Below are 24124 nucleotides of genomic sequence, written 5' to 3'. Positions count from 1 at the left end.
GTGTGAAACGGTTCCCTTCACCTGCAAGTACCCTTGTCACTGTCACGAGCAACCTTTTCTCACCAGCTCCGACCAAGCTCTGATACCAACTGTCACGCCCCTACACCTGCGGTAGTCTTCCAACCACTTGTAGCGAGGTGCGGCACGACCAAACGCTTTCTTTTTAACAATACTAACATTCGTGGACTACGCCTACTCCAACATTAACATACTTAGTTCGTGTTTCACAACCAAGTAAAAGCATTATCCTTTATACTTTAATGAAGCCCATACTCATTCATTATTCATATGCAATTAACTGAGAACAACAACAATTGCAAACAAGTATAAAGGGGAGGGGCAACTCCCCGTAATGTGAGTCTGCCCGACAATTTATTATATTAAGAATATCAGTTTTACAATGTACAAGTGTGCCTTGCCAAACCAAGTCTACACTTAGAATATTTTTACAATCAAGGCATAGAACAACCTTTTACAATCATGTGCACCCTTGCACAAAGAGGAGTGCTCACCCGAGCCACCTATCTCACTCTGTCAAGTCCTGCACATACTATCTGCACATAATTCCCACCTTGGCATGCTTGCCTCACCCAAACCGGCACTTAAAGTCCAAAACTGCACCTTAGAAGTACTACGCATGAGATATGCGCAGTCTTCTTTTACCCCTGCGCAGTTTTCCCTTCCTCTTGTGCGTATGAGTGAATGCGAAGATGCTTGGTGTAAATGAGGTGCAGCCACCTTTTATTTATACGCATATCATCCATGCGTAGTACCTTGGGCCGACCACTTAACTTTATTCATGAGCGCCCCCAAGTTTACTTTAACATGTCGGCTTGGTGCATAGTTTATGCCCAACGTTCAATGTCTATAAACCTTGTACGCTCACATATCATATATGCTTAAGTGTGGAATGACACTTAGTCATTTTTCCGTGTGCTCCATAACGTCGCAGGTTTCGTCGCAATCGTGTCGCACTCTTACCGCAGCTCGTCACAAACCTGGTTGTCGCGCGCCCATCGTGCGCCCGTCGTGCACCTGTGCCTGGTGTCCGTCGCACAATCACCCGGAGGCCTTACAGGTAGGGTGGGAAGTGACAATTGGTGTCACTATTCATGACAAGATGTCCAATTTAAGGCAATGAGGAGTAGGTGGAAAGCAATTAAGACACGACTTAAGAGCTAGATTTCGAACAATCTGCCGCCAAGAAGGCATTAATGGCTCAGAAGTGGGGGGAATAGTCGAATTCAAATTCAACTGATACTATAAAATCCCCAAGGCTAGACTGGAGGCAACACTTGGTTGGGTGAGAATTGAGCAGTTACAAAGCAGTGAGCACCGCATACCCTTACCACCATTGACTATAGACACAATGTCTGCTGCTAGAATAAGAGTTCGATTCGCCGAAGATATCGCGGAACCCCATATGACCCATGAGGAGCTTGGAGATGCAGCAGTTATGACAGAATTTCTAAAATCACCACAAACCCCGTAGGCACAGAAATATAAGCAAACTATGGGGCTAGTCTATGTATCCCCAAGAAACCCACGGTTTGGAAAATTGTCAATGGCAGAGAAGGGAAAAGTCATCACCATTGAAACAGATGAGGAGGAGGAAGACTTGCAAGCTCTGATCACTCAAATTGAGGCACAAGATGATGAGGCAAAGGATGTCTCACAAATGCCTTCCGCGACAAATTTACCTCCGTACGTCCCCCCGTGGAAGGGGAAAGCCAAGATACCGAAGGAACTGGAGGCCACGAAGAGTGTGCTCCAGACTTCACCCCTCCCCGTTGGTATAAGGTTTGAAAGTCTGTTGTTGGGATGAATACCTACCACGGAGTTCGAGGATTGGGACCTCGCAGACAGTGAGAAGTTCCCATACCTGGCCACAAAGAAGTTAATGAAGCAGAAATGGTTGTGCGGTGTGGAGAACGTTGTGTTACTCCATCTGCGATGGATAACCCCACTACAACCATGCGCCCATCAACATTTTCATCATCAGGAGACTGTTGTGCCTAGTGCACGATGGGTATCTCTAGCTAGAGGAACATATTCCCATCACGCCCAACCTAATTCACCGAATTTATCGATTTCCATTCAAAGGACACAACCCTGTGACCATAGTAGGGAAAAGCAGTGACTTGGCCCTAGCAGAAGCCATGAAGGCCAAGTATAAACTAGAGAAGAAAAAGAGGGGGTACTCAATAGCAAGCATTTAGGAAAAAGGGGTGCACATAGCCACCCAGCTACTGGTCAACAAGCTAATGAGGAAATGCCATGCCAACTAAGTACCAGCATCTGTGATTACATTGGCAGAGTAGTGTGCAGAGGGGGTCTAGTTCAACTGGGTGTAGTTCCTCTATGACAAGTTTTTGACGAACTGTAGGGAGGCCCAGGAGTAGGGTAAGACCTTCCACTACGTGTGATTTCTCTTATCCATCCTATTGGTTGTAGGGGAGCTGCCAAAGGACAGCCAGTTTCCCACTATTAAGGGTGATCTGCTCGAAGCCGCGAGGTACACCTCACTCTGGGCTATAAAAGATGCGCAGAGGATTTGCAAGACAAAGGTGTTCTGGGTGTTCATGGAGGCGAGCATCTAAATGTGGATCAATCGATGGTTGTGCCTATCTCCTACAGTACATAACAGCTTGCAAAGCACGGCAGAGTTTAAGGCAGATATGCATAACCTGTATATCTGGGTGCATAAGGATCCAACACAAAAATGGGTGAAGCTTCCATTCATTGCAACAGACTATGCGATCTTCATGGTAATGGAGTCATGGCCTCTAGAGTGGTGCACCCCGGATGTTGCAGAAATGGAGAAGGCCACAGCCCAGCAAAGAAAGAAGGACACTAAGCTGCGCATCGAGTAGCTGGCTAAAAGGAGGCACCAGGAATAAGAAGCAGCCACACAACAGAAGGCAGTTGATGCAGCAACATTAGCGTAGATGGCAACAACCACAACAACACCAACCAGAGAGCCCGATGAGGGCTAGGAGATGTCCACAGGGCAATAGACCGAGGAAGTGGATAGGGTAGAAGAATGTGCAGACCCTAGTTCTGCATCGACCCAACTCAAGAAGCTACGCAGCCCTAAGAAAAAAGCTCCCAGGAAGAAGGTAAAAGCGACAAAGATGTCTCTCAACCCGATCATGCTCACAGAAGGTAATCTATTTGACATCAGTGAAATGATCTGCAAGGTCACAAAGGATGTGCTCCAGGAGCTGAGGGTCGAGCAGAACATTATGTTGGGGGCGCTCAGCACGCAGCTACAAGGCCTACAGGTACAACCCCCCCAAACAAGTACAATGGCTCACTATGTCATAGTAGGAACCACCGAGGCCGAACAGACACTGCGCATCCGTATGGAACACTCCTTCATATTACCTGAAGATGCACTAGCAGCAGCAAATGAGGGTGTCCAGGCTGCGATGAGAGGCATGAAAGGCGTCGGCCTGAACTTGGAAGCCCTACTGCGTGAAATTCTGTACCAATTGCAGGATGGGGTCATCGTAGAGCTCTGCGCTTGGGAAGGCCATGCGATCTAGGTCATGAACAAGCATAAAATCAATGTGGACCAATTCAGCCTCCAGAAATGATGAGTTGGTTGTGCAGGCTCACAAACTGGAACAGCTAGTAGAGGATGCATGTAGGAGAATCCAGAGTTGGTCGTGCCAGCAGAACTACCAGCAACAGAGCGGGTCCACAGATTGGCAACCAGAGTTTGTGAGGCCGAGGAAATGGTGAAGGTTCAGTTGGAGCTGAACCTGCAGATTGTCAAGCTATGATTGAAGGCATAGCCCTCCATGCCCCTAAAAGTAAGAGAGCAGTGTGATTGTGCTATCCAGATGGGGTTGGAGCAAATTGACCAGGCAACACAGGATTGTACCGGGATGTTGGAGCAAGTGTTAGAAATTATATATTATGGAGCAATGGAACACATAAAATATTGTAGAAATATAAACACTGAAAACGCATAAAACAAGAGAGACATAGATATACGTGGTTCACCCAGTTTGGGCTACGTCCACCCTGAACAACCAGTCCTTCCTTTCTATTATCTAGAAAAATGAAGAGACACAACCTACAACAGATCCACTGTAATATCCTCTGTTTTCTCTCACAGTCTCACCTCTCTATTTCCCGCTCACAGAATACACATCTATCACACAGCCTCAAATACAATGCCCTCATATAGAGGGGTTTCCTTCTAGGGAAAAAAACCCTAAACTAAACATAAGTTCTATCGTCAGATCATCCGCCTAATGAACAGCCCAGATTGACTAGAAATTACTATACTTTTACAAGGCAATTTTATAGCTATTTTTAGCTTCGGGGGCGCTGCCCCCGAAACCCCCTGCCAGGGGGGGCCTCCCAAAGGTCACAGCCGCCCCCCCCCGGATCCCCCTTGCAGTGAATATTTTACGGGCGGCGTTGCCGCCCCCATTTCGAACTGGGGTCCAATGTGGCGATACCTTTGAATATAGAAGATAATCAGGCTCCACACCCAACAATCTCCCACTTGGAGACTGATTGTAGCAACTCCACCGCTGCTCCATTTGCTGGACAATGACTCCTCTTTGGACCTGGTTGTTTCTCATTTTCATCGTCATCCTTGAAGACCAATTGAAACTGAGCATAATCTCAGTTTCTCCCTGGTTACAACTTTTGTTAGCATATCTACAGGATTCTGGCTAGTGTGTATCTTTTCCAGCTTCAACTCTCCATCTTCCAACACTGATCGTATGAAATGGTACTTGAGCTGTATGTGTTTAGTCCTGGAATGAAATGTTGAGTTCTTTGCAAGATGAATGGCACTTGGGCTATCACAGTATAACGTGCCCATATCATGCTCCTTACCCAATTCACCCATAAACCTTTGTAACCAAATCATTTCTTTACTAGCCTCTGTAGCCGCAACATACTCTACTTCTGTTGTTGAAAGTGCAACAACACTTTGGATTTTCGAAACCCAACTGACAGTTGTTCCTCCAACAGTAAATACATATCCTGTTGTGCTCCTCCTGTTATCTCTGTCACCTGCCATATCTGCATCAACATATCCTTGTAGGGAGATGTTTGAACCACCAAAGCATAATGCTTGATTTGTGGTACCTTTCAAATATTTGAGAATCCATTTCACTACCATCCAATGTTCCTTTCCTGGATTGTTCATGTACCTGCTTACAACTCCCACTGCATATGCAATATCAGGCCTTGTGCAGACCATTGCATACATTATGCTTCCAACTGCTTATGCATATGGAACTTTAGACATATAATCCATGTCTTCTTGGGTCTTTGGGCGCATTTCCTTGCTAAGTCTGAAATGGCTAGCAAAAGGTGTACTAACTGGTTTTGCATTGTGCATGTTAAATCTTTTCAACACCTTTTGTATGTCCTCATTCTGAGACAATGTTAATTTACGATTTTTCCTATCTCTAGTTATTCTCATACCAAGGATTTGTTTTGCAGCTCCCAAATCCTTCATTGCAAACGAATTTGCCAATTTTCTTTTGAGCACATTTATTTCTTGCATGATAGATCCTGCAACAAGCATGTCATCTACATACAATAACAATATAGTATAGCTGCCATCATTTTTCTTTTTCAAATAAACAAAATGATCAGAGTGACATCTAGTATAACCTTGTTCAGACATAAACTTGTCAAATTTTAGATGCCACTGCCTTGGAGCCTATTTTAAGCCATACAAGCTCTTCTTCAGCCTGCACACTAGTTTCTCCTTCCCTTTCACCTCATATCCTTGTGGTTGTTGCATATATATCTCTTCCTCCAAATCCCCATGGAGAAAGGCTGTCTTTACATCTAACTACTCAAGATGCAAATCTTCAGCTGCTACAAGACTTAAAATAGTTCTGATTGAAGTCATTTTAACAACAGGAGAAAATATTTCATCAAAATCAATACCTTTCTTCTGTGCAAACCCCTTCACCACAAGTCTAGCTTTATACCTCTATTTTCCTCCATCTTCTTCCTTTAGCCTGTAAACCCATTTATTCTTCAATGTAGTTTTTCCTACAGGCAACCTGACTAAATCCCAAGTCTAGTTATGCATTAAGGAGTCCATCTCTTCTTCCATGGCTACCTCCCACTTCTTCCTGCTTTCAACCTACATTGCTTCGTCATAACATTCGGGTTCACCGGAATCAGTCAACAATAAATAATATAATGAAGGAGAGTATTGTTCAGGGGTTCTACTTATCCTGGTAGATCTTCTAACACCACTTTCAGGTGTTTGGGGTGCCTGTTGTTGTTGTGGTGGTTGCTGTTGTTGTGGTTGTTGATTATTATTATTTTTAGGCACCTTTACTTTTTCAGTGATTTCATCAAGAACTGCGTATTCCTTGTTTTCCTTTTCCTGTTTCTTTTCCTACAACTGATTCTTATACAAGACTTTTTCATTGAATATTACATCTCTGCTCCTAATGATTTTGTGATTTTCGTAATCATATAAGCAATAACCAAAATCATTAACACCATATCCAATAAAGGTACATTTCTTTGACTTTGCCTCAAGCTTTGTTCTATTTTCTTTATCAATATGGACAAAGGCCTCACAACCAAAAGGCTTTAAAATAGATTAGTTTACCTTTTTACCTGTCCATGCTTCCTCTGGAACACCACCATCCAAGGAACTTGAAGGCCCTCTGTTTATTAGATAAACATCAGTATCTACAGCATCTGCCCAAAACTGTAAAGGCAATCCTGCATGCAATCTCATGCACCTTGCACGCTCCATGATTGTTCTGTTCATCCTTTCTGACAAACCATTTTCTTGTGGTGTTCTTGGAACTGTCTTCTCTCTGTGAATTCCATGCTCTGAACAGTACCTATCAAACTCTTTGCTGCAATATTGACCTCCATTGTCTAATCTAAGACACTTCAATTTCTTTCCTGTCTCAATCTCAACCAAAGCTTTCCATTTCTTGAAAGTATCAAATACATCAGATTTATTCTTAATACAATAAATCCAAGTTTTTCTAGTTGCATCATCAATAAAAGTAACATAATAACGAGAGCCACCGAGAGATGATACCTGAGCAGGTCCCCATACATCTGTATGCACAAGCTCTAATTTTTCATTCTTCTTTTCTTTTCCAACTCTGAGAAATCTGACTCTCTTCTGTTTTCCATAAATGCAATTTTCACAGAAGTCCAAATCAACATTCTTCAAACCCGGCAACAAATTCCTTGAGTGAAGAATATTCATCCCCTTTTCACTCATGTGTCCGAGCCTATGATGCCATATGCTGCATCTGCTCCTTTGGAAGTTAAAGCATTAACAGAGTTAGAAATACCATTGTATAAATACAATGTACCAACCTTTTCACCTTTTGCTATTACCAGGGCTCCTTTGGTGACCTTGCAAGCTTTATCTGTGAAATTTGTCACACAACCTTCATCACCTAACTACCCTGTTGAAATCCGATTTTTCTTTAGATCTGGAACATGCCTTACCTCCTTTAATAGCCATTGGTTTCCATTCTGCTGTTTTACAAGAACCTTACCCATTCCAATGATTTTACAGGGTTTATCATCACCCAGACGAACTTGTCCAAAATCTCCTTGAACATAGTCATGAAAGTATTTCTTATCAGGTGTGGCATGGAATGAAGCCCCTGAATCTACCACCCAGGAATCAGTAATATTTTCGAAAGAAAGAATCAAAGCATCTTGTAACACCTCACCTGTCACATTTGCTTCATGATTGTTTTCTTGTTGTGCATCTCCTTCTTTTCCCTTCTGAGATCTATAGTATTTCTTTAGGTGTCCTTTCTTTCCACATTTCCAGCACACTATCCCCGATCTGGACTTGGATCTGCCTTTCCTTGATTTACTGTGATATCCTGAGCTCTTTCCTCTTTCCATTTTTCTTCCTCTAGACTCTGCACTCAAAGCATTTCCCGATGTCTCACCGGAGCTTTTCCGTGGCATTTCCTCGCTAAGGATAGCACCGACAACATCATCAAACTTTAAAGTACTAGATCCAAAAACGGAGTTACTAATAGCCATTACCAAACCATTCCAACTTTCTGGTAATGAGCACAAGAATAACAGAGCTCTAACTTCATCATCAAAGTTTACCCCTACAGAACTTAACTGACTTGTAACTGTATTAAAATCATTTAAATGGTCTGCAACAGATCCACCTTCCGACATCTTCATATTAAATAATCGTTTCATAAGAAATACCTTGTTTGAGGCCGAGGGTTTTTCATATAGTTTCGACAACGCCCGAATCAAACCCTCTGTCATGGTTTCCTTCGAAATGTTGAAGGTGACTGACGCAGCAAGGCACAACCGTATTATTCCAAGTGCCTTTCTATCGAGAAGGTTCCATTATTCATCTGTCATACCCGTCGGCATCTTTGATTTTCCGCCCAATGGTAGGTATAGATCTTTTTGATACAGATAATCTTCCATCTGCATCTTCCACAGCGAGAAGTTTTGGCCGTTAAATTTCTCGACCCTAAACTTACCATCTTCCACCATTGCTCCCACTCGAACCAAGAACCCTTCTTTCCTGTGAGTTTATCAGCCAAATAGACCTTCTGCTCTGATACCAGCTGTTAGAAATTATATATTATGGAGCAATGGAACACATAAAATATTGTAGAAATATAAACACAGAAAATGCATAAAACAAGAGAGACACAGATATACGTGGTTCACCTAGTTTGGGCTACGTCCACCCCGAACAGCCAGTCCTTCCTTTCTATTATCCAGCAAAATGAAGAGACACAACCTACAACAGATCCGCTATAATATCCTCTGTTTTCTCTCACAGTCTCACCTCTCTATTTCCCACTCAAAGAATACACATCTATCACACAGCCTCAAATACAATGCCCTCATACAAAGAGAGGGGTTGCCTTCTAGGGCAAAAAACCCTAAACTAAACATAAGTTCTACCGTCAGATCATCTGCCTAATGAATGGCCCAGATTGACTAGAAATTACTATACTTTTACAAGGCAATTTTACAGCTATTTTTAGCTTCGGGGGCACTGCCCCCGAAACCCCCCACCAGGGGGGGGCTCCCAAAGGTCGCAGCTGCCCCCCCCCGGACCCCCCTTGCAGCAAATATTTTATGGGTGGCGTTGCTGCCCCCATTTCGAACTGGGGTCCAATGTGGCGATACCTTTGAATATAGAAGATAATCAGGCTCCACACCCAACAGCAAGCACTAACCATGCTTACACACCTCCAGGAAGACCCGAACCTACAATGCCTAGAGACAAAAGCATGCAAGTTGTAGCATGAGTATGATAGTGTCTGGGGCACCGTGCAGATGGTTGTCCTTACTCAACAACTTGCTAGACTATAGCAGGCAAGGGAACTGAAGGACCAATTAGATGCCGCGTGCCAAAAAGAAGCCCTGCTTAAAGCACGCGTCCAACCATGGATCAATGAAGCTTTCACAATTACAGCTACCATTGAAGGGAAGCTAGCACAAATGTAGGAACTTCATGCAGCTAAACAATAATGTGACCCCGCTCATGGAATTTTAGAGATACGTGTGCAACAAGTACAACAGACAACGGAACAGTGTGCTGCGGAAACCCAAGCTGCGCAAGACCTGCTGGATGGACTTCATGCAAAGATCGCCGCACCGGCAGAGTGACTCAAGACGAGTCACGATGATTGTGTTGGGGGCCTGTTGAGTAGCAGATCCCCCCACAGCATGTTTTTGTGGCTTAAAGTCGAGTTTTAGTCAATGTAATATAAATACTCCGCAAAGTACAGGCGCGAAGCGCGAAAGTCTAGGATGAGTCATAAGGTTGTTTGCCTTAAGAATTGTAAAATAATGTAAAGTTGTGTTGGCCTACCCATGGTCTACGGACCATGGGTTTGTATAAATAGAGCGAGGCTCTAAGTGCAAAGATAGTTTTTTGGGCAAGCAAGTAATAGATAGATGTGAAGGCATGGTCAGAGCATAGAGGGAAAATTGAAGTGTATTGGGTTGTAGCAATAGGAAGAGGCTCTACAGCCGAGTGTGCAGAGGCCTTGTAGAGTCCGCAGCTGAGTGCACGGACCCCTGTAGCTGAGTGTGCAGGGTGGAGTCGATTCTGTAAGTGGATTGTACTTGGATTTGAAAACTAATAAAGAGAAGTTCATTCGGTGCATCTATCCTTGAATCTGTATGTTGATGTTATGTGTTACTTTACTCTGTTATTTACTACGCGCAATTGATAATTACATGTATGATTGCTTATAAGAAAATTTAATCAAAGTAATCAGCTAACGGAGACTAAATAAGGAATACTTGGGTAAATAACACAGGTCGCGCTGTGCTAGAACTGTGCAAAGACAATATCACAGGGCGCGATGTGCCCACAGGTGTGCGTAGCGAAGTAAGTGTGAAGGTTGGATTGCGTACCAATCACCACATATCAGACATCCCCAGGGTGTGGAAACTTGGTTCCAGTACCCTCCCATACTACTTCGGGTGAGACCTCAGTCTGCGCTCCATGAACTATTTGCCGAAAGGGCCAGTAGTACCGGGATTTTCTTGGCTAAATCGCTTCCGTACCTGGGTCAGGCCCCACTAAGCCAACACTCTACATCAATGGTTCTTATTTGAATAGCACCATTATGATGACACGTTTCTATCACATAAGGCCCTAACCATCTAGTCTTTGACTTGCCTTTAAAATATTTGTATCGAGAATCATACAACAAAGTGCAATCACCTTCTTGAAACTGTTTATCTTTTATATTCTTGTCATGCCATATTTTCCTTTGAACTTGAGTCACTTATGTGTGTAGGAGGGCCTGCATCCTAAATTCATCTAACTCATTTAGCTGGAGCAATCTTTCTTGTTGTGCCCTTATGATATCTAAATCCAATTGTGCTGCCATCCTTAAGGTGTTGTATTCAAATTAAATGGACAATAAGGCTTTCTTCCCATAGGCCAGCTCATAAGGAGTAAAGCCAGTGGTGGTCTTCCATGTGGTATTGTAGGCCCAAGTGGCCTCAACTAATATGTTTGCCCAATCCTTTATGATGTTGCTAATCACCTTGGTCAGAATGCCTTCCAATGCTCGGTTGGTTACTTCCACTTGCTCATTGGCCTATGCGTGGTAAGGGGTGGATGTTCTATGCTTGATCTTGTGCTGGCTTAATAGATTTTCAATCATGTGAGATGTAAATTGACTGCCTCAATCAGTGACCAATTCTCTAGGGTACCCAAACTTATAAAACACATTCTCCCTTAAGAATTCAACCACTTTTTCTTTTGTTCCTACTTTGATGGCTTTGGCTTCAGCCCATTTGTTAAGTAATCAGTGCACACAATGATTTACTGCTTCTGTCTTGATGGAGGGTCAATGGGCCCGATGAAATCCATGCCCCACTTGTCAAATGGATCGAAAGTCACTTCAGGTTGTAGAGGCATCTCATCCCTTGGGATAGGTTTCCTCATCCTTTGTCACCGATCATACTGGCTGGTATACCTCCTTATATCTTGGTCAAGGGTTGGCCAGTAGTAACCAGCTTGTAGTACCTTGAAAGCTATTCTTATGGATGTAAAGAGACCTCCACAAGGCCAATCATGATAGGCCAGAAGGATGTCAAAGACTTCCTCCTCCCTGACACATCTCCTCAAAATTTGATCCGTACCTAGCTCGATGAGATTTCCCACAATCCAAGTGAATGGGGCACTTTTTCTTATGATTCTTATATTTTCCTTGGAGGACAAATTTGGAGGAAACTGTGCAAACACCAAGTAGTTTGTTATGTTGGTAAAGTGACCATGGAGAGATAAATGAAATGGTGAATAAGTGTTCATATGGTAATTGATCATCAACCATTCCTTCCAACCCTGCACGCAAAGTCAATCTGGATAAAAAATCTGCAACAACATTCTCCTTGCCAAGATTATCAATAATAGTTAAATTAAATTTTTACAACAAAAGTAACCATATAATAATCTAGGAATTTACAGGTTTATTCATCAAATATTTAATTGTAGCATGGTTGGTATGTACAAATGTCTGGTAACCAGTAATGTAATGTCTAAATTTATTCAATGAATGCACAACAACTAGGAGCTCTTTTTCAGTCACTGTGTAGTTCATCTCGACTCTCGACAGATTCTTACTGATGAAGTAGATGGCATAAGGTAGTGTGTCATCTATTTGGCCTATTGCTTCTCCTATGGCTTTGTGAGAGGCATAGGCATGAATATGAAAAGGAAGAGCCCAATTTGGGCCTCAGAGAATAGGTGTGGTAGTCAACTTGTCCTTTAGGGTGTCTAAGGCTTCTTGGTAGCTTTCTGACCATAAAAATTTGGAGCCTTTGGCTAATAACCCAAAAGGGAGAAGCTAACTTGCCGAAATCTTTTATCAATCTCCTATAGTATCCAGCTAAACCTAAAAAGCTTCTGACATCCCTCTATTTTTGTGGAGTCGACACTCTTTTGATGATGGCTATCTTATTTGGGTCTACCTACAGTCCTTCCTAGGATATTGAGCGACCTAGAACAATCCCTGCAGTCATCAAGAACTCACATTTTTCGGGACTAAGGAATAAGTTCATTTCAATGCATTTGTTTAACACCTTGCCCAGGTTAGAGAGATCCTCTTGGAAATCACACCCATAGGGTGTGAAGTCATCCATATAAATTTCTACTACATCATGTACCAGCTCTGCAAAGATACTTAGGACCGCTCTCTGTAAAGTGGTAGGGGCACTACATTGACCAAAAGGAAGGACCCTATAAGCAAAAGTACCCCAAGGACATGTTAAGGTGGTTTTATCCTAATCCTCTGGGCTGATCTGGATTTGATTGTACCCATTGAACCCATCTAAGAAAGAGAAGAACTTCTTCCCTGCCAGACCATCTAACACTTGGTCAATGAAAGGTAGAGGAAAATGGTCCTTCTTTGTTGCTTTTTAAACTCTCTGTAATCAACACAAATCCTCGAATTTCCATTTTTCTTTGGAAACAGCGCCAGAGGAGACACCCACTCACTGTCTGAGATAGGGTAAATGAATCATGCATCCAACAACTTCTGCAACTCTTCTTTGACTATATCCTTGGAGTTGGATTCATTCTCCTTTGGGGTTGTTGGACTGGTTTGCAACCTTCTTTGATGTAAATGTGTTGAGTACACACCGAGGGGTGCACTCCCTTCATTTAGTTATAATTCTAAGAAAAGGAATCCAAATACTCTCTTAGCATATTACATAACTCTTATTCTTGGTGTACAAAGAGAGAGGGGTTGATTTTCAATCCTCTTTTAGGGTCTAATTCTATTGTCTTGACACGAGTAGGGTTTGATTGAGCTAATCATACATCAATCCAATGGTTGTCCTTGGTTTCCTTCACTACTTCCTCCAGAGACATGGTGTTGGGAGTTGGATTTTGGAGGATGTGTTCAATTAGATAATCTTTATCAAGATGCCCTCCTCCTATGGTAGTTTCCATGGTATAGAGTTGGGAAGAGTAGACTTCATCCTCTTCCTCCTCTTCCAGCCATAAAAGTAATTCATGTTCTAGAGATGTTTGAGTAGGAGGGTATAGGACCAACTGCTTGGATAGATGCCCATTTTTTATGGTCATATTTCTAGCCCTGTAGCTTATGTAGGCATCAGTAGTAGCTAACCAAGGCCTCACAAAGATGTGAGGATAACCATTAAATTTGGTCTTAGGCTGGAGAAATAAGAAGTTCTCAGGGTATTCCCAGGAGTCAATGGAGACCATCACATCCTCAACAATCCCCTCATGGGCTACTGTGGATCAGTCTGCAAGCTTTAAGATTGTTGTGGTCTTTCTTAATGATCCCTCGAGATTCATCTTGAGCATAGTGTCCTTAGTCATTACATTTATGGTAGCCCCAAGATCAATCAAGGTATGAGGGAAAATTGTACCATCGATGTGTACGTCTACTACAGGGCTTCCAGGGTCTAAATACTTTGGGAAAATTACCTGCCCCAACATTAATTCGGACAACTGTCCAATGACATTAATGGTAGGGGTGTCTCTTTTCCTCCTTATTGGATGTTTGAAACACTTCTTCTTAATCAACTTGTTGTAAATGGGTACATCATTAATAGCTTAGAGAACTGGGATATTGACACATAGATTTTTCAACTCACCCAAAAGTTCATTCTCTTCTGGGGTATGATGGATTGGATGGTTTTATATTTCAGGAAAGGGTGGTAGAGTTACTTTAGGCATAATTTCCTCTCTTTCCTCCTCACTCTCCCTAGGTGGAGATGGAGGTTGGTTATCTGGGAACACTCTCCAAAACCTAAGGTTGATTCCCTGAATTTCCACAACATAAGAAGGGTAGGATGTCTCTCCACTGTAGACGTGTTGTGCCTGTCTGTTGTTCGGGTTTGGGTTTGGTTGGGTAGGCATCTGAGGTTGTTTAGGTGGAGCAGGGTGTAAAATTTGTGGTTGAGATGGAGGTGAAGGCCATAAAGCTAGAGCATTGTTGTATGGGGGCATCCACCCATGCGGTGGTGCATTCCACTGAGGATGTGGAGGAGTATATGGCTGAAATGGCTGGTTGGTCAGTTGGGAATCATATTGAGGTGCAAAAGACCAGGGAGAAGGTGTATACGAGGAGTGACGAGGCATGAAATGAGTGTCTTTGTTTTGTTTTTCAAGCTTTAACACTGATTGCAAAATTTAAAGGAAAAACTGAATTTAAACTAACTTCTGAATGAAATCAATTGTAGAATGGAAAGGAAAGCAAACCAACTTACAACTACTTTGCAAAATGGAACTAATAGTAGAATCAAAGATATAATAAATGGAAGAAAGAAAGTAGAAATCACATCTATTCAGACACCTCCCCAGCAACGATGCCAAAAAATGATGAGCACCAGTATTGCAGAAAGGATTCTGCAACTCCTAGGGCTACCAACTTTACTTCGTCAACCCGGGGTTCATACAAACTTGCAGGTGATAGTGTTGTATACACAAATAGATGTAATGGGTCCTCTCTTTGTCACTATTGAGCTGGGGTGATAGATCACTATGGCTTCCCAAACCATCCTTCTATTTATTTTGAAGATGTTTGATTACCAAATGAGAGAGGAGAATTTTACCCTAATTGAGAGAATTGAAATGCTACTTACTGCAACAATGAAAGACTAAAATAGATTCCTACAAAACACATAACTCATCTAGCTATTTGTTAATATACATTTCTTTAAAAAGAATTATAATTTAACACATGTGAAATCTTAACTAACCTAGGCATTAAATCTAATCTAAACAAATACTTAAGTACTGTGTGCATGAATGAATATAAAGATTTTATATTTTTATCTTTTTGTAAAAATGTGAATGCTAATCCTTCTTGGTTGCATGGTAGGTGATATAGGTGTGGAGGGAGATAAGTGTAATGGTTCAGATGGATTGGGAGGAAAGAATGGTTCTACTCTTGACTTTCGTGATGCTTTTTTCGCACTTTGGGCTCAAAACATGCCACTACATTTTTTCCTACAGGATGTCCTAGTTCACCTACAAGATCCCCTGTTTTGCTACAGGAACATGCTGAAAGTATAGGGAGTAGATTGGAAGTTGGTATGGAGCTTAGGGAAGGTGAGTAAAGGAAGAAATAGGGCAAGGGAGTGGTAGGTACTCACCCAGAACTCAACCAAAATCTTTATGATGGTTGGATTTGCTCAATAAGCATGGAAAGTTGTCCTTGTAAAACGATAACTCGAATTGAAAACATAGTGGCCTTTGGCGATCATGGGTGGATATGGTTTAGCTATGGCTGATGACATAAGGTCTTCCTGAAATGTAAAAAATATTGCAACATATACATCAGTGTTAGCATTTTATCCATAAATCATCTAAAAACAAGAAGGGTTTACAAAAATATAAGAAAATAGAATTTGCATCATTTATTTTCCAAGTTTATGCATGCGAATGCTTGAAACCTATTATGAAAGCAACATGAAATATAATGCAAAACTTAACATATCATAATTGACAATTGCAACCTATCTTCTAAAACTGAAAGATGATGACCTAATTAGTAGAAAAACCCTAAATTTCATAAGAAATAAAAATTTTGTCTTTTTGGGCTGAATGGGAATTCTTCCTCAAGTCATGGTCCGAGGAAGGGAGGAATGAAGTAAGATCCACCTATTATTATCCTTTTCTGAATATTTTAGTATCCCTCTAATGTTACTGTTAAAGCTATTCACGTATGGAAGCAAACTAACCAAATCTACCAATACTTGCAATTTAACAACACTAAAATCAATTTAACAACTAATCTATGAGATAACCTAAGCATACAAGTATAGTGAGAGGAACCTCTGCTGCTAGGGTTGGGCCCTAACCCATGAGCTTCAGCCCTCTGATTCAACTCAGTGTTGGATCAAGGGAATGCTACTCATTTTGATTAACATATCAAAAAATACATAACAGTGTTTGGTCACAATCCTTCAACTCGAAAACTTCTTAGCCATTTTGCATAAAAAAATATGAATCCTAATGAGGCTCTAGACCTATTTATTTATACAACTCAAGTTTCCAACAACTTCCTTAAATATAGGGAGGCTTGTCTCCCAATCTTGAGATTAACTGGTTCTTAACTATCACTAGCTTGGCTGCCAATGATCCTCATGACTCGGCTGCCTGCAACTCCGAGCCAGTGTGATTTGATTGGGGTATCTTCAAGTGAGTGAGGAGTTAATGAGGGATAGCCCATCTCTGATAATCTCTCCTTCTTGTCTCATTCGAGTTCCTACACCCTAATTTGCGATAATTTGCTCCAAAAACTTACAATCAATGCACATTAGACCACTAGACATGAAATCTTACTTTTACTCATCTCATTAAGTAAGATATAATTAAAACATGTAAAGAATTATGAGAAGAGTTGATTTTAGTAAGCTATAGGTGCATTAAGGTCCATATATATTACCCATTGATGAGCCTCATTATCGATATTGATGCAGGGAGTTTAGATTGGAACTCTGTATAAGCTGCAAGGTAGCGATGTTATTAATGGGTGTAACAGTTCTGTGGTTCCTAAAAGTGGAGAAAAAAATCTAGTGGTCTCTAGAGAAAATACCATGCTATGGCATCAAAGGCTTGGACATATTGGATAGAAGGGCCTTTGAATACTTCATGGTAAGGGTATGGTACAAGGTATGTCTAATAGCTCTCTGGATTTTGATTTGTGAAAATTGTGTATATGGGAAGCAAAATCGGGTGAGTTTCCCTCTAGTGGTAAGAGGGAGAAACAAATATTAGAGCTTGTGCACAATGATGTGTTTGGACCTATGTCCGTTCCATCACTGGGTAAGTCTATTTACTATGTATCATTTATAGATGACTTCTCAAGGAATACATGGATATATTTCCTCAAGAAGAAATTTGAAGTCTTTGACATGTTTAAAGAATTTAAGGCTCTGGTGGAAAACTAGACAAAGAAGAAGATAAAGGTGCTAAGGACAAATAACGATGGAGAGTTTTCCAAGAAGGTGTTAGAAAATTATATATTACAGATCAATGGAACACATCAAATATTGTAGAAATATAAACGCAGAAAACACATAAAACAAGAGAGACACAGATATATGTGGTTCACCCAATTTGGGCTATGTCCATGGAGAAACAACCAGTCCTGCCTTTTATATTATCCTGCAAACTAAAGAGATACAACCCACAACAGATTCGATGTAATTCCCTCTTCTCTCTTGCTCAATCTCCTCTCTCTTCTCGCTCAAAATACATATCTACATATACGCAATACAATTCCCTCATATATAGCGAGGGGGTGCCTTCAGGGGAAAAAAGCCCTAAATTAAACATAACATCTAATGTCAAATCTTCGCCTAATGAACGACCCAAATAGAATACGAAATTACAACATTTTACAAGGCAATTTTACATCTATTTTTAGCTTTGGGACACCTCCTATAGCGTATATTTTATAGGCGGCTTTTCCGCCCATTACAAATTGGGGTCTAATGTGGTGATACAAAAGATAATCAGGCTCCACACCCAACAGAAGGAATTTGAAGAGTTCTGTAAGAAGTGTGGTATAGCACGGAATAATAATACTCCATACACACCTGAGAAAAATGGAGTTGGAGAAAGAATGAACAAGACATTTATGGAAAGGGCAAGAAGCATGCTCAATGGTGTCGTGTTAGGATAGGAATTTTGGGCAGAGGCAGTGGACACTTCATGTTACCTGGTCAATAGATCACCTTCATCAACATTGGAGGATAAGATTCCACAAGGGGTATGGACTAGTAAGAAACCTTCTCTTTGACATCTAAGGGTATTTGGATGTGATGCATATGTACATGTTCCAAAGGAAAAAGGAACAAAGTTGGATAGTAAATCTGAAAAGTGAATATTTATTGCATATAAGGATGGTTTAAAAGGTTATAAGCTTTGGAACCCAGTAACAAGGAATGTTGTGTACAGTTGAGATGTGGTTTTTAGATAGGTTAAAGATGTTATTAAACGTGATGTCCTACCAAAGAAACCTGAGAAGATAGAGTATGAGCTAAAGGAGGAAGAATCAGACTCTATAGTAGAAGAGGAATCAGAAGATGAAGAGCCACAAACTCCAGCTATGAGAAGATGAGTTCGAAAAAGAAGGCAACCAGAAAGGTATAATCCATTTGCTTTCTGTTCAAATTTTTCTTTATCTATCACTGATGATGATACTAGAACTATGAAGGAAGCGGTATATTCAGAGGATGGAAAACTATGGAAAGAAGCCATGGTTGATGAAATGGAATATTTGTACAAAAATGAGGCTTGAGATCTGGTGGAGTTTACAGATGGAAGGAAAACAATTAGCAAAAAATGGGTGTTCAAGAAGAAGATGAATGCAAAAGGAAAGGTGGAGAAATACATAGCTCTATTGGTAGCAAAAGATTATTCCCAAGTGATTGGAATTGATTTTGGTAATATTTTTTCTCCTATTTCCAAGGCAGCTTCTATTAGATTACTTTTATCTGTTGCTACTACTTTCGATTTTGAGGTAGAATAGATGGATGTGAAGACAACATTTCTTCATGGGGATATGGAAGAAGAGATCTACATGAAGCAACCTGAAGGCTTTACAGTGAAGGGTAAGAAAGAAATGGTATGCAAGTTAAAAAAGTCTCTGTATGGGCTAAAACAATCACCAAGGATGTGGTATCAGAAATTTGATACATTTATATGGGGGCTTGGGTTCACCATAAGAAAAGCAGATCACTACGTATATTTTAAACTAATTGATGGCCATGTTATTTATATGGTCTTGTATGTGGATGTTATGTTGTTGGCTGCAAATGACAATGAAATTATCCAGGATTTGAAGACCTAACTGTCATCCAAATTTGACATGAAATATCTTGGTGCTGCAAACTATATTTTGGGCATGGAAATTAAGCAATATCGGGCAAAGAGGAAGCTCTAGTTAAACTAGAGGAAGTATGTCTAGACAATAATGCAGAGGTTTAATATGAAAGATAGTAAACCGGTGAAGGTTCCTATTCATGTAGGTGTAAATTTATCTGTTGAACAATGTCCCAAGACACAAGAAGAGGAAGAGGACATGTCCCGTGTTCCATATGTAAGTGTAGGTGGTAGCCTGATGTATGCAATGGTCTGTACTAGACCAAACATTGCACATGTAGTGGGAGTATTGAGAAGGTTTATGTCAAAATCAGGAAAGGAGCACTGGACAACAGTGAAGCGGGTTTTTATGTATTTGCGTGGCACTAGTCATTATGTTTTGTGCTACCAAGGAAGACCATGATTGCATAGAGTTTTGGACATCTGTGGCTTTGTTGATGTAGACTGGGTTGGAGATCTGGATCAAAGAAGATATACAAGTGGGTATGTGTTTAACCTATTTGGAGGTGCAGTAAGTTGGATGAGTAAGATACAATCTATAGTGGCACTATCAACTACAGAGGCAGAATACATGGCAGCCACTCATGCAAGCAAGGAAGCAGTTTGGTTTCAGAGATTGTGTTCAAGTATGGGGTTATTACAACGATCTATAAGGATATACTGTGACAGCCGAAGTGAAATTTTACTGGCCAAGAACCCTACTCATCATTCAAAGACAAAGCACATTGATGTTCAGTATCACTTTGTGAGGGATATGGTAGAATACAAAAAGGTGTTGCTAGTAAAGGTGGACACTTTGAAGAATACTATAGATGCATTGACAAAATTTGTGATCTCTGAGAAGTTCTCTTGGTGTGGAGAAACAATGGGCGTTGCAGGGTTGGATCAATGACTAAGCTCTCCTATGGCTCTGTTACACAACATTTTTTCATTGTCCTTGTACTCCCCATCTACAATCCTAGAGGACCTCTACAGTGTACCCAACATGCTTTCCTATCATGAAGAGACTGCCATTGTGTCCCTCTTCATGAGTAGAACAATTCCCTTTTGCATAATTTCCCAAAAATATTCTATTTATCCCAGTTCACAAGACCGACGCTAATGACCCGTGTCCTCCTCACGCTGATATGTAGGGATTACAACTGTTCCTAGCACTGATTAGATTGACTAAGCCCTTTCCTAGTCATGCAGATTCTATTTTGGAAAGTTTTTTAAATATGGAGCCGAAGCTTCCAACTCTAGAAGCTTCTTAACAGAAGTCTAGTAAATGGTTAGGCCGGATGGAGTCAAGAAGGTCAGTTTGGGCTCCTTTCCCCTATTAGGATGGAACTAATCCAAGAGATAAGGCCTTCTCCCATGAGAAAAGGAACCATCTCCCTTCCATCTAAGCTACATAAACATTTCTTCTTCCCAAGCACAAGCTAGTCCTAATTAAGTTCTGGTTGGAGTTTTGCTTTTGGAGTAATCAGCAAGTTACCCATAGTTTGTAGCTCTCTAGTTTGTTTAAGGGAGAATTGTGAGTTTGGCTTGGTGTGAAGACTAAAGGGTAGAGCCTTGAGACTACCATTGTTAGGGATATCCATGAGATGCTAGCAGAAGTGTGCGGGAACCCAGATATGTTGGAGAAGAACAAAAATGTCAAGACATCGGTTGCAATCTATTCTTGAACTAATATAGATGCAACTATCAATTGATTTCCTACATGAAATGCCATCTCACATATTATGGATTAATGTTTCTTGACTTATTAAGTAGGCTGAATGCAAATTGTATGTTATCACATTTTTTGTTTGTTGTTGTTTACTTGTTTCAAGTCTTCAAGGAAGGAAATGAAAGATAGTTGGAGCGAGGAAGCAAGATCATCACCAAGCGGAATAGCATACGAAGAGGTAGGTCCTCTTATTTGATTCTAGCTTAAGGAGATATTCCATAGATTGTTTGTTTGTGGCTAGACCCTCTCTCTCTAGTTAAAGGAATTGTCTATGTCCGCACTTAGAATTTACCTGCACCACAAATTGGCGACTTCGCTAAGGAGCCAATCCTTTTGTTTGATTATTTGTAATTTCATGCTTTTGTGTGAACTTTTCTAGTATCACCATTTCCATTTAGTCCTGTCTGCTTTGCTTGGTTTACTGCTCTGGTTCTGAAATTTAGAGTAGCAAGTCTGGTCTCAACCTTAGAAATTTTTTATTTTTTCCTTGCATCCTCATTTAGCGTGTTTATTTTCTTAATAGTCACGGTGATCAACACGAATTTCTCAGAAACAGTCATGCCAACCCCCTTTTGGCGCTTGTTGTCAGTTAGGTAATCGCGGTGATTCCTGTAGGAAAAGATTAGGGTTTACCTTAGATCTCGACCAGTGTATCTTGCTCTCTTGATTTCTACCTCTAAGTCTATTTTGTTAGGGTCCAACCCTAACCCCCTTATTTATGTAATAGGATCGAGTCATAGTTAGAGTTAAGTAAAGAGTCAATACAGCCCATATTAATAATTGTAAGTGGTTGACCCATATTTAAAGAAGGGACCATAGTTAGTTGCAAATGGGACATGGTATTAGATAGACGGTATTAATAAGAACCATGGTATTGACCCATGGTATTGCATGTATGGATCCTATATAAAGGATAGAGACTCCCCTCGAGGAGAATCATGACTTATTTTATAATTGAGCCCAACTTTATTGGAGGTTTCCCCCTCGAAGAGGCAAGTGAACATTGCTTTCCTTTCCGAATAATAAAATACATGCTATTATTTCTTATTGTTCTGTGTTCTGGATATATTTCTTCACATATTTGGTATTCTGGTATCTTCTTGCAGGTCAAGAGCATAACAAGTGGTATTAGAGCACTTTCCAAGGCCGGTGGGATCTCCATTTTTAGCAACAACAAAAAAAATTGGTAGAGACGTGTTCTGGCGTCTTTAAACCACAAGATCTGTCGTTGAGCGCATAAACCTATGGATGTGGAGAGGCATGTATGCAATAAATACAAGAGGTGGTCATGCTTGTTGAACTCCCGTGTAACCCCTGTGGGTACCCCTTCGAGTAGTAGCATGTTAGATAGAACTGCGCACGAACTGTCTTCCAAGTACCCTTTGGGTATATTGGAAGCCCCCTAGGCTCTCTTGAAACCTCACCATAGATAAACTTTCAGCCGTCTTGCTGCTACAATACACCGAGAACAACACTCGAGGAGATTACTCACGCGTACGATAGGGTAGTTGGATTGTACGGCTAAGGGTATGGTAGATCCTCCTTGGTTAGTGCCCTGAAAGATTGGGCCGAGTACTACTGTCAGACCCTCATGTATATTGCGATTTGTAGCACCTGACACTCCTTGAGACCATATTTCCCTTGTCCCTCTCTAGATCACACATCATCTTTGCCAGATCAGATCTAGCAGGTGGGGTTCTGTCGAAGCCGCAATATCAGTTCCACCATTTAGATCTCTCAAATCCACCATTCAGATCTATCAGATCTGCCAATCAGATTTATCGGATCTACCATTCAGATCTAGCTGTTGGGTTCTGTAGCAGTCACCACAATCAGATCCACCATTTAGATCTAGCAGTAGGGGTTTGATTACTACCACATTCCTACTCATACTCTACAGTTGAGGGTTCACTGACAGATTAGAATATTTGTGTGAGCCCCTATTCCTGGGCGTAATTCTCGCAGGACATTGGGCAGCATAAACTTTTCTGGGATTCGGCTACTGTAGTATTCCTAAGCAAGGAGTAAAACTCCTTTCAGAGTAAAAAAAAGAAAAAGTCTAAGACCCTCTTGGGATGCTTATAGGAGACTTAACCCATAATAATCAGGTCGACGAGCTGAGCAAGGTGGTACCATTCACTTGTTAGCGTCAAAAATTTCGAGTGGTCCCGAATTTTAAGTACACCGGATCGGTGCATGGTATAAACCAGAGCTCAAGCTATCGCCAATGAGAAGATCGACACCATTGAACACAAGTTGGAGATAGTACTGATGTCACTAAAGACCTTAGCTGACACACTCACAAAGGGTAAGTTAGAGGAACACTCGGAGGCATATGATTTCAATGAAAACATTGAGGGTGAGTCTAGCCATTCTCTTCACCTCTTTGGAAACCACAAATAGTCCCAGATGTGACCACCCAAGCTAGACATGTATAAATTTGATGGCTTTCATCCGGCCACATGGCTAGCACAAATGGAGCAATATTTCACACTAAATCACATCAGAGATGATGCGACTCAGCTTAGTGTGGGTAGCATATACTTGGACAATGAAACATGGCAATGGTGGTAGTGGCATCAATGTTGCTATGGAAGGCCCATGACTTGGAAGACATTCGAAAAAGCTCTTACTGATCGCTTTGACCATGAATCTAACTTTTTGGGTCGTCTCACTAAGCTCTGACAGACAGGAACAATGAAAAAATATATTACAGCCTTTGAACCCTTAGCCTTCTGCACAGGAGGTCTACACGATTAGTTCTACTTGGAATGTTTTGTCAGTTATCTCAAAGAAGACATACAAGCCCACGTCTGACTGCAACATCCAACCTCATGGCTAGATGCTTGCAAGAAAGATCGTGAAGTAGAACATGTGTTAGTGACCCAGTCCAATCGCCCAAATTTCATAGCTAAGGGTCACCCCACCCAGGCTTAAAGCACTACCCAAACACTCAAGGTTTAAAAGGTGTCACCAGTGGAAATGGCGGAAAGAAGAAAGCAAGGATTGTGTTACTACTATGATGAGAAATACTCCCCCTGGCA

Source organism: Pinus tabuliformis, chromosome 3_2, assembly GCF_031772625.1.
Source record: "Pinus tabuliformis cultivar Carrire ecotype Pingquan chromosome 3_2, CPIR1, whole genome shotgun sequence".
NCBI classification, from domain to species: domain Eukaryota; kingdom Viridiplantae; phylum Streptophyta; class Pinopsida; order Pinales; family Pinaceae; genus Pinus; species Pinus tabuliformis.
This window is presented reverse-complemented; position numbering follows the sequence as displayed.